Source organism: Oncorhynchus mykiss, chromosome 13 (assembly GCF_013265735.2).
Source record: "Oncorhynchus mykiss isolate Arlee chromosome 13, USDA_OmykA_1.1, whole genome shotgun sequence".
NCBI classification, from domain to species: Eukaryota; Metazoa; Chordata; class Actinopteri; order Salmoniformes; family Salmonidae; genus Oncorhynchus; species Oncorhynchus mykiss.
In genome coordinates, this window is record NC_048577.1 from 60,207,375 (window position 1) to 60,219,300 (window position 11,926).

The 11,926-nt window shown below is 40.2% G+C and overlaps 1 long non-coding RNA gene across 1 annotated transcript; it reads left to right on the plus strand.

Annotated features, from left to right (window-relative positions):
* Positions 1 to 1,391: 1,391 nt before the first annotated feature.
* Positions 1,392 to 9,641, plus strand: LOC110486990. Its single transcript, XR_005035624.1, has 3 exons — positions 1,392 to 1,847; positions 8,847 to 9,007; positions 9,174 to 9,641. It is a non-coding gene; the product is annotated as an uncharacterized LOC110486990 (long non-coding RNA).
* Positions 9,642 to 11,926: the final 2,285 nt, after the last annotated feature.

An 11,926-nucleotide genomic window follows, 5' to 3' on the forward strand; every position in this document is an offset into this window, starting at 1 on the left:
ACCTGAGCCCTAGGACCATGCCCCAGGAATACCTGACATGATGACTCCTTGCTGTCCCCAGTCCACCTGACTGTGCTGCTGCTCCAGTTTCAACTATTCTGCCTTATTATTATTCGACCATGCTGGTCATTTATGAACATTTGAACATCTTGACCATGTTTTGTTATAATCTCCACCTGGCACAGCCAGAAGAGGACTGGCCACCCCACATAGCCTGGTTCCTCTCTAGGTTTCTTCCTAGGTTTTGGCCTTTCTAGGGAGTTTTTCCTAGCCACTGTGCTTCTTCACCTGCATTGCTTGCTGTTTGGGGTTTTAGGCTGGGTTTCTGTACAGCACTTTGAGATATCAGCTGATGTACGAAGGGCTATATAAAATAAATTTGATTGATTGATCTATTGAAATACACAACAGAAAAAACAAACAACATTAAACAGCTAAAAGCATGTACAATGTGCCAGAGTTCATTCATCAGTTTGCTTACTGAACTTTTCAAACCAGGTGAAATAGCAAAAAACAGATCAAATCTCACAGATCAAGTCAACATCAACATGTTTTGTTTTGAAAGCAAAGGATGACTTAATCTTACCTTGCAGAGAGTGCAGTAGGGCTTCTTGAGGTCCAGCTGGAGCATGTTACCAAGCAGGGGCAGCGGCCTCGGTCCTGGAGGCTCCTTCCCCTGTTCCTCAGAGCTGGAACCAGAGGAGCGGAGGTAGAGGACCAGCAGAAACAGCACAGTACCCAGCAGTGTCACTGTGCTTGATGTCTGTAGAAGACCTTCTATAAGAGACATCTTCAGACTGAGCTCATACACCTTATACTGGGCTAAAAAGACAACACACTGATGCTCCTTAATGGAACAAGTGTGTGTGCTCAGAGAACTTCCACGACAACAGAACTCCAATGAATGCTATTTGTATAACCTCCCCACACCACCCTATTGGAGCAAGATGAGAAGAGGGATGTTACAACCTCAGAGGAGGAGCTAAACAATGCAACTCCAGCAGGTCTGTCAACATATAATTGTGAAACTCACATGATCTCACCTGCAGGTCATTGACAAACTCTCCATATGATTTGTGTCCTGGTCTTTCCAAAAAAGGTAATATATCGAAAGGCATTTATACGCCCGGTGAAATGGAATTAGACTGATAGACCAGATTAACACAAACTTTATTCCATCACCAAAGGGATGGTGAGGGTTACATAGATAGAATGAGGTTAAATCTAATCATATTTGGGATTTGATTGTGTTACTAAAGATCTTCAGAAATCCCCCTCTGTTGTCTATATACTTTGAAAACTCTGTAAATATCATATAAAAACGATAATAAATTACTGATTGACATATATTTATATCTCCAATCATATATCATAACTTTTTAGACACTTGAAGGTGTTCCACATTTGATGTTTTATTTGTTTAGTGTGAGTCAATGATGATCAGGTAAATGGTCTGGTAAAACTATCTTCAGTTCAGACAGTGGGAGAAAGAACAGGTCAGGCTGGATCCCAATAATCCCTCTGCCACGAGGTTACAAAGGTCAGTTTACACATTCCAAAGACAGAATACATTTCCAATCTCTGTAAAAGTCTGAAAACCGCTTCTTGAATAGAGGGAAGCATAACTAACAGAAGTCACCTTGCCCTGCATATACAGATACTTCATTAAAATACAACATTTAAAATATGCTTTTTCATCATAGTCCTATATAAGTATATCATGTGTAGTCTAAGCCAGAAGTCGACCCACGATTTAATTTGCTCCCCAAAAGTTTTTGTCATTTCTTTTTTAAGATTTTCAAGGATTTGAGTGGAGATCTGCTTCCCCAACCTCCCACTCTCGATGGGTTAGTATTTCTCATCTCTCCTTTAAATTGATCAAATGAGGTTCACTACCCATGGTGCTACTGACAAATCTACAAAGGTATGGCAGCTTTTCATTTAATTTGTAATCAGATCCACATCTCTGGCTTTTGAGTGACTAGAGATTATTCTTCCCGAGAACTTCATGACTCAAGCATTGCATTTGTTAATAAATGTTGAAGTGGCAAATACAAAGTGTTCCAATTGCATTTGTTAATAAATGTTGAAGTGGCAAATACAAAGTGTTCCATTTGCTACAGTTTAAAAAAATAATGTTTGTTGACAGAAGAAACCTCTGACACATTTTATCCACAAAACATAACTTGTGTTCTTTAACCTCAAAAGTAAACTGACTTCAAGTTGTCTTTATCAGTATCTATAGAACGTGTCAAGTAGTTTCTGTGGACACTCCCCTCAAGGTCTGAATACCCACACTTGCATCGTAAATATAATGAACAAAAATATAAACACAACATGTAAAGTGTTGGTCCCATGTTTCATGAGCTGAAATAAAAGATGCCGGAAATGTTCCGTATGCAGAAAAAGCTTATTTTTCATAAAATCTGAGCACAAATGTGTTTACATCCCTGTTCGTTAGCACCACAAATACCTGAAGCTTCCGCGGTTGTGTTCAAATGTAGGCCTTAGCACTCATTCTGATCTCATTCCTGATGATCAGTGCTTTAGTTTATTATCTTGCTGTCCAATGGTACTGAATTTGAGATGCACCCGACTGTCCACGTTGTTCTGTGCATTAGCCTTTTGATTTGAAAAGTTTTAGTGTTTGTACTAGGCTATTTGATTTAATGTATATACACTATATATACTAAAATATGTGGACACGCCTTCAAATTTGTGGATTTGGCTATTTCAGCCACACCCGTTGCTTACAGGGAAGTAAAATCGAGAACACAGCCATGCAATCTCCATAAACAAACATTGACAGTAGAATGGTTCTTACTGAAGAGCTCAGTGACTGTAAACGTGGCACCGTCATAGGATGCCACCTTTCCAACAAGTCAGTTTGTGAAATGTCTGCCCTGCCAGAGCTGCTGTAAGTGCTGTTATTGTGAAGTGGAAAGGCCTAGGAGCAACAACGTCTCAGCTGCGAAGTGGTAGGTCACACAAGGACACAGAGTGGGACCGCTGAGTGCTGAAGCGCATAGCGTGTAAAAATCCGCTGTCCTCGGTTGCAACACTCACTACCAAGTTCCACACTGCCTCTGGAAGCAACATCAGCACAATAACTGTTCACCAGGAGCTTCATGAAATGGGTTTCCATGGCCGAGTACCCGCACACAAGCCTAAGATCACCATGCGCAATGCCAAGGCTAGAGTGGTGTAAAGCTCACCGCCATTGTACCGGAGCAGTGGAAACGCGTTATCTGGATTGATGAATCACGTTTCACCCTCTGGCAGTCCGACTGATGAATCTGGGTTTGGCGGATGCCAGGTGAATGCTACCTGTCCAATGCATAGTAGTGCCAACCGTAAAGTTTGGTGGAAATGGAATAATGGTCTGGGGCTGTTTTTGATGGTTCAGCATTCTGCATTCAGATAATTCTGTGCTTCCAACTTTGTGGCACAAGTTTGGGGAAGGCTCTGTCCTGTTTCAGCATGAAAATACCCCATGCACAAAGTGAGGTCCATACAGAAATGGTTTGTCGAGATCGGTGTGGAAGAACTTGACTGGCCTGCACAGAGCCCTGACATCAACCCCATCGAACACCTTTGGGATGAATTGGAATGCCGACTGTGAGCTAGGCCTAATTGCCCAACATCAGTGCCCGACCTCACTAATGCTCTTCTGGCTGAATGGAAGCAAGTCCCCGCAGCAATGTTCCAACATCTAGTGGAAAGCCTTCCCAGAAGAGTCGAGGCTGTTATAGCAGGAAAGGGGGGACCAACTCCATAATAATACCTATAATTTTGGAATGAGATGTTCAATGACATGTGTCCACATACTTTTGGTCATATAGTGTATGTTTCACTAATAAATATGTTGAAATGGAACCAAATCTGTTTCTGTCTTCAGTCCTTTTTAAATAGGCTAGATGGGCTATATTTATTGTCTACTACGGTATAGGTCGAATGTGATAGTCTGTCTATAACCAGCCTGAGTAGGCCTATAACTCCATTCCTATTCTATTCTAACTTGGAAATTAGTTATCAGGCTGGTTAATGCGATTCATGTCTGTTGAATATGGAAGAATCCTTCCTCATTCGGCCCCGCCCCAGCTACTCAGCCAATTAGGAGCCACTACTACGTTGTGGCGATGCGAAATAGTATGCCGTTTAAGTATGTGGTATGCTAGTATGGGTATTCGGATGACGCCTGCCACAAGTATAGTATACATATCACTGTCCATGGTTCTGAAATTGTGATATGTCTATCAAAAATTTTTCTCAAGCAATCCGAGTTGGGGCAGTTGGACATTTGAAAGTTGGTTATAAGGATCGGACCCTTTTATTTCAATTTTCACCTAAAATGACATCCCCAAATCTAACTGCCTGTAGCTCAGGACCTTAAGCAAGGATATGCATATTCTTGGTACCATATGAAAGAAAACACTTTGAAGTTTGGTTTGTGGAAATGTGAAAGGAATGTAGGAGAATATAACATATTAGATCTGGTAAAAGATAATACAAAGAAAAAAACTAGTTTATTTGTATTTTTTTGTACCATCTTTGAAACGGTACAACATGTATTATTCCAGCCGACGTGCAATTTTGATTTTGGCCACTAGTGGCAACAGTGTATGTACAACGTTTTAGACTGATCCAATGAGCCATTGCATTTCTGTTCTTGTTGTATCAAGACTGCCCAAATGTGCCTAATTTGTTCATTAATAACTGTGCATGTTCAAAACTGTGAAACTGTGCACTCTCCTCAAACAATAGCATGGTATTCTTTCAATGTAATAGCTACTGTAAATTGCACAGTGCAGTTAGATTAACAAGAATTTAAGCTTTCTGCCAATATCAGATATGTCTATGTCCTGGGACATTTTATTGTTACTTACAACCTCATGCTAATCGCATTAGCCTACTTTAGCGCAACCATCCAGCAGGGGACCCACCAATCCTGAAGAGGTTTTTAATAGCTTAAATCGTTTAAGCTCAAAATTGGCTAGATGGCTACGTGTGCAGCCAGATGTAAGTTTCAGCACAAACACTGATAGATATTCTACATTTCCTCAACCAATTTCAACCTCTCACAACACAAACTGAAAATAATTAAACAAATCTTCTTGATAAGAAACAGTTGGCAAAGTTGAATCTAAACCCAGCCAATGTACAAGCAAGTAGCGCATTGGCTGTGCATTGCAGTGAGTGTACACATGCTAGCTACCTAATTATCTAGATAAACACACGAGACAGACACGTTCCTGCTCGAGCATCCAGAACAAATTCCAGCCCTATCTTTATGATGCATTGATTCAGTACACCCTCTTCTCTTCAGTCAATGCCATTTTCCTCATGCTATTTTAATCCCAATTTGCGCTGACTGATCAACAGTGTGATGTTAGTTTTCAGTGTGTTCCCAGAAATCTGAACCCAGTAAGCAGTAAGCGTTCAAAATACGTCTATTCCAGATGTTGAAGTTGGGCTCATTTTAAGTTTTGAATGAAAGGTGAAAATACGTATTTTCCTGAAGTTTAAAATATGTATTTTCCTGATTTTTTGATGAGGTTTGAATCCTGAGAAACCTGCATACACATTGTTTATAGTACAATATACCAAAACTATGGGCTGGAAAACGTTGGTAGAGCATGGGTGGAGTAGGCATTTTGGTGCTTGTGAATTTCCTTTCTTTTTTGGTTTCAGACCAATGCCGTCTTCTAACTTAAAACATGTTTGTTTTAAAAACAGTATATATATATATATATATATATATATATATATATATAGTACTACAGTAATATAGTACTCACTCTAACCGACTATAACCACTCCAAACCTACACACCACCCCAAAATAGGTAATATTAAAGGTTTTGGTTTTTCCATATATGTTTTGAGGTTGGACTTCAGCACGTAGGGCGCACCAATTGGTGTCACCTCGTTAGTCAGTATGTGTTACACCTGTGTTGGTTGCTATCTTCTTAGAAGGAAGGTATTTCACCTGTGCTGGCCAAGGTGCAATTTAAGACTGGCTGTTACAGTGCTCCAGTTGTCTTGAGAGATGTGGAGGGTCAACACCTTTAGTGGGCTCTCAGAAGATGATTTCTAGAAAAACATTATTTTGTCTGATTTCTTTGATTTGATTTTGCTCCACCTTTTTGGTTTGCTTCCTGTCTTTAAGAGTAATCAGAGACAGGGAGTTAAAAACTATGGAGTATCCACATATGTGGGAGGGGCGTTATTGTCATATTTCCCAGCATGCTCTGTTGCAGGTAGATTCTTTGAATTGTTTGTTTCAATGTCTGTGTCTTCGCATGTATTGTACCAGTGAAAAGTTTGGACACACCTACTCATTCCAGGGTTTTTCTTTACTTGTACTATTTTCTGCATTGTAGAATAATAGTGAAGACATAAAAACTATGAAATAACACTTGGAATCATGTATTAACCATAAACGTGTCAAACAAATCAACATATATTTTATATTTACGATTCTTCAAATTAGCCACCCTTTGCCTTGATGACAGCTTTGCACACATTCTCTCAACCAGCTTCATGAGGTTGTCACCTGGAATGCATTTCAATTAACAGGTGTTCCTTGTTAAAAGTTAATTTGTTGAATTTCTTTCATTAATGCGTTTCAGCCAATCAGTTGTGTTGTGGCAAGGTAGGGGTGGCATACAGAAGATAGCCCTATTTGGTAAAAGATCAAGCCCTTATTATGGCAAGATCAGCTCAACTGAGCAAGGAGAATGGACAGTCCATCATTACTTTAAGACATGAAGGTCAGTCAATCTGGAACGTTTCAAGAACTTTGAATATTTCCTCATGTGCAGTCGCAAAACCCATCTAGCACTAAGATGAAATTGGCTCTCATGAGGACTGCCACAGGAAAGGAAGACCCAGAGTTAGAGGATAAGTTCATTGGAGTTACCAGCCTCAGAAATTGCAGCCCAAATAAATGCTTCACAGAGTTCAAATAATAGATGCATCTCCAGATCAACTGTTCAGATGAGACTGCATGAATCAGCCCTTCATGATCAAATTGCTGCAAAGAAACCACTACTAAAGGAAACCAATAATAAGAGATTTGCTTGGGCCAAGAAACACGAGCAGTGGACATTAGACCGGTGGAAATCTGTCCTTTGGTCTGATGAGTTCAAATGTGAGATTTTTGGTTCCAACCGCTGTGTCTTTGTGAGATGGAGAGGAGTAGTAGTTCCCACCGTGAAGCATGGAGGAGTAGGTATGATGGTGAGGGGGTGCTCAAAGCACACTTAACCAGCATGGCTACCACAGCATTCTGCAGCGATACACTTTCCCATCTGGTTTGCGCTTAGTCCCACTATCATTTGTTTTTCATCAGGACAATGATCCAAACACGTCTCCAGGCTGCGTACGGGCTATTTGACCTAGAAGGAGTGATGGAGTGCTTCATCAGATGATCTGGCCTACACAGTCACCCAACCTCAACCCAGTTGAGGTGGTTTGAGATGAGTCCGACCGCAGAGTGAAGGAAAAACAGCCAACAAGTGCTCAGTATATGTGGGAACTCAACTCAACTTCAAGACTGTTGGAAAAGCATTCCAATTGAAGTTGGTTGAGAGAATACCAAGAGTGTGCTAAGTTGTCATCAAGGCAAAGGGTGGCTACTTTGAGGAATCAAAATTATAAAATATATTTTTGTTTTGTTTAACTTTTGTGTTACTACATGATTCCATATGTGCCATTTTATAGTATTGATGTCTTCACTGTTATTCTACAATGTGGAAAATAGTAAAAATTAAATTAAAACTTGCATGAGTAGGTGTGTCAACTTTTGACTGGTACTATACGTTGATTGTTTTTTATCTTATGCTACACAATGATATGTAACATACTGTACATTTTCCTAATCTAATCTGTAAGTGGTTGGATTTATTGCAACCTTTACTGAGAAGGCTGACTTGCATTCTGAATGTAAATTGTGGGAAATGTAAAATTGCTGGAAATGATTTATCTTCAATGGATACCAATAGAGATTGGATTTCACAACCAAGCCACCATAATACGACACATTAAGAAATACATCAATTAGATTTTACAACTCAAATGGAACCATATAAACCCAAAATAGTTTTGAGTTTGACAAAATAGAAGTTGAATTAACTGTTGTGATTATATGAGTCAACATTACTCTAAATAATAAACTTTAGAATAGTGAACAAAAAAGTAAGAGATATTTACAATTAATAGTGTACAGAGGGAAATGCAATGACGCAGAGTTAAATCTCAACAATAAATTTAACATATACATCTCTGAAAAAAATGACCAGAGTAGGTTTTACTCTCTTTAGACTGGGACCAAATGTTATTTGAGGCAGAGTTACATTTTCTTCAGTAAGAGTTCAATTTACTGTGATTTTTATTGTGCGGCTGTCCGTGTCACGTCCTGACCTTAGTTCCTTTTTTATGTCTCTATTTTAGTTTGGTCAGGGCGTGAGTTGGGGTGGGCATTCTATGTTTTTGTTCTATGTTTTGTATTTCTGCTTTTGGCCTGGTATGGTTCCCAATCAGAGGCAGCTGTCAATCGTTGTTTCTGATTGAGAACCATACTTAGGCAGCCTGTGTTCCCACTATGATTCGTGGGTAGTTATTTTCTGTTTAGTGTGTTGTTTCACCTGACAGGACTGGTTTGTTTCTTTCTTTCATTCACGGTGTTGTTTTGTGTGTTCAGTTCTAATAAATTAACATGGACACTTACCACGCTGCATATTGGTCTGATCTTGACTACTCTTCCTCAGACGAAGAATAGATTCGTTACAGTCCGGTACACCAGTATCTATAGGTAGACTTTATCTGTATGCTTTATCCCTCCAGCTATCCAAAAAATATGGCTCCATCTATGGTTCACTTTGGACCCAAGAAAGTGGTTGTTCTGGCAGGATACAAGATGGTCAAGCAGGCGCTGGTCAACCATGCAGAGGAGTTTGGGGACAGGGGAACGCCGCCTGTGTTCTAAGATTTCACCAGTGGACATGGTAATGTCCAAACCTGTAATCCAGTTAACTGTTGCATTCTACACAATTGTCTGTCAAGCAGGCATAGTTGGTGCTGTAACTCCAGACCCAAATATTTGACATAGATATTATTCTCTCCTGACATGATTCATTCCTGACACCTGCACAATGTGACTTTTTTCTACAGGAATTCTGGTTGCCAATGGAGACTCATGGAAAGAGATGAGATGCTTTGCCGTAGCGAACCTTAGACTTTGGCATGGGCAAGAAAGGAAGTCAGGAGGAAATTCGCTACCTTATTCAATTGTTAGAAAAAACATGAGGGAAAAATTTGAAGTTACGATTTTTGAATACCCAAATAAGATAACAAATATATACATGTTCTTAGTTTTGCTAATTCTCTTCCTGTTGGGCTTTGTGACAGGTAAAGCATTTGACACAACCCAGCCAATGAATTATGATGTCTCCAATGTAATCTCCAACATTGTGTATGGCAGCAGGTTTGAATACTCTGACCCCAAGATCCAAGCCAATGAGAACCTCAGAATTAGTGGCTCTGTTTCAATGCAGGTACATGATGTTTACTTTGTTTCTCACTCTTAGAGAATAATGCCAAACTGTTCACACTTGACTAAACCAGGAAAATAAAATAAATATTCCATTTGTAGGCTACATTCATGCTTTACTTTTTGTTTATGGGGAGATAGTGGTACAACATGTTCCCATGGCTGGGGCCTTGGCTGAAAACCAATAAGCTTTTGTTAAAGAATATTGACAACAAGAAGGAAATGAGGGAGCTGGTGTGTGGGCTGAAGGACACCCAGAACTTCAACCGTGTCCAACCTTTTTGATAATACAAGGGTTAAAATTCTTGAAATGAATAACTTGCATCTAAGGCAGGGGTGTCAAACTCATTCATTGGAGGGCCTACTGTCTGCAGGTTTTTGTTTTTTCCTTTCAAGTAAGCCCTAAACAACCAGGTGTGGAGAGTTCCTTTCTAATTAGTGATCTAAATTATTCATCAATTAAGTACAAGGGAGAAGCAAAAACCTGCAGACACTCGGACCTCTGTGGAATGAGTTTGACACCTGTGGTCTAGGGGTTCAGTGGGTATTGAGAAATAGTAGTAACATTTTTGAGGAAAATGAAGGGTTTTAAAATGTAATTGACCTTTAATGAAATCTCAGGCGCTCTCTGTCTCTCTTCCTCTGGACCTGTGTGTGGGTGTGTATGCAACACCCACCGGTAGCAAGCGCTCCAGCAGGTATATTTCACTGGTCATCCCCAAAGCCAACACTTCCTTTACCGATCACTGTACCTGAACGTACACAGCCAATCTGTAAACAGCACACCCCACTACCTCATCCCCATATTGTTACTTATCCATTTGCTCTTTGGCACCCCAGTATTTCTACTTGCACATCATCATCTGCATATCTATCACTCCAGTGTTAACGCTAAATTGTAATTATTTCGCCTCTATGGCCTATTTATTGCCTTACCTCCCTACTCTTCTGCATCTGTGCAATGAGGTATTGTCATGCTGAAACAGGAAAGGACCTTCCCCAAACGGTTGCCACAAAGTTGGAAGCACAGAATCGTCTCGAATGTCATTGTATGCTGTAGCGTTAAGATTTCCCTTCACTGGAACTAAGGGACCTAGCTAGCCCAAACTATGAAAAACAGCCCCAGACCGTTATTCCTCCTCCACCAAAATGTACAGTTGGCACCATGCATTCGGGCAGGTAGCGTTCTACTGGCATCCGCCAAACCCAGATTCGTCCGTCGGTCTGCCAGATGGTGAAGCGTGATTCATCACTCCAGAGAACACGTTTCCACTGCTCCAGACTCCAATGGCGGCAAGCTTTACACCATGGCAATCTTAGGCTTGTGTGCATCTGCTCGGCCATGGAAACCCATTTCATGAAGCTCCCGACAAACAGTTAATGTGCTGAAGTTGCTTCCAGAGACAGTTTGGAACTCGGTAGTAAGTGCTGCAACCAGTTTTTACGCTTCAGCACTCGGCAGTCCCGTGTGGTTTACCACTTCGAGGCTGAGCTGTTGTTGTTCCTAGACATTTCTACTTCACAATAACAGCACTTACAGTTGACCGGGGCAGCTCTAGGAGAAATTTGACAAACTTACTTGTTAGAAAGGTGGCATCCTATTACGGTTCACATTGAAAGTTACTGAGCTCTTCAGTGAGGCCATTCTACTGCCAATGTTTGTCTATGGAGATTGCATGGCTGTGTGCTTGATTTTTACACCTATCGGCAATGGGTGTAGCTGAAAGAGCCGAGACCACTAATTGGAAGGGGTGTCCACATACTTTTGCATATTTAGTGTACTTCCTCCATAGAGATCCTGTTAGTATTCTAATTCTTTGAACACCTCTTGGCTCTTTGCCCACTATCACATTCTAAATATAGAATTAGAACATGTACCAACAGTTCAACCAAGTGTTTTGATCTAAATTGCAAGTCAAATCACAGTTGCAAAGTTTTTGAAAAAATAAGGCCTAGATTTTTTGCCTGTATCGTGCAGCACTATGTGGCAGAGTGGGAATGATCTCAAATGAGTTCAACTTCTGGTTGAAGTTTAGTTGAAGAGTATAAAATAATCCAAATGGAAAAGCCCCACTGAAATCAATTAGAATGTATGTGGCTTCCCTAGAGTAATGCACAAGTCATACAGCAAATGTAGAACTTTTATTATAATAATAATTATTATAATAATAAATAATCATATATATTTTGGCCATACCACCCAGTCCTAGGTTGTTGATGTGATTTGTAAGATTGTTTTATCTGGCTAATGTTTTCAGTTTTCAAACATTCAGTAACTAAAATTATAGAATGGATTTCAGCACATTATGCCTGCATTTAGTTGGCTAATGTTTTTTTCCCAATGGACGTCATGACTCAAGCGCCAAGTACATAG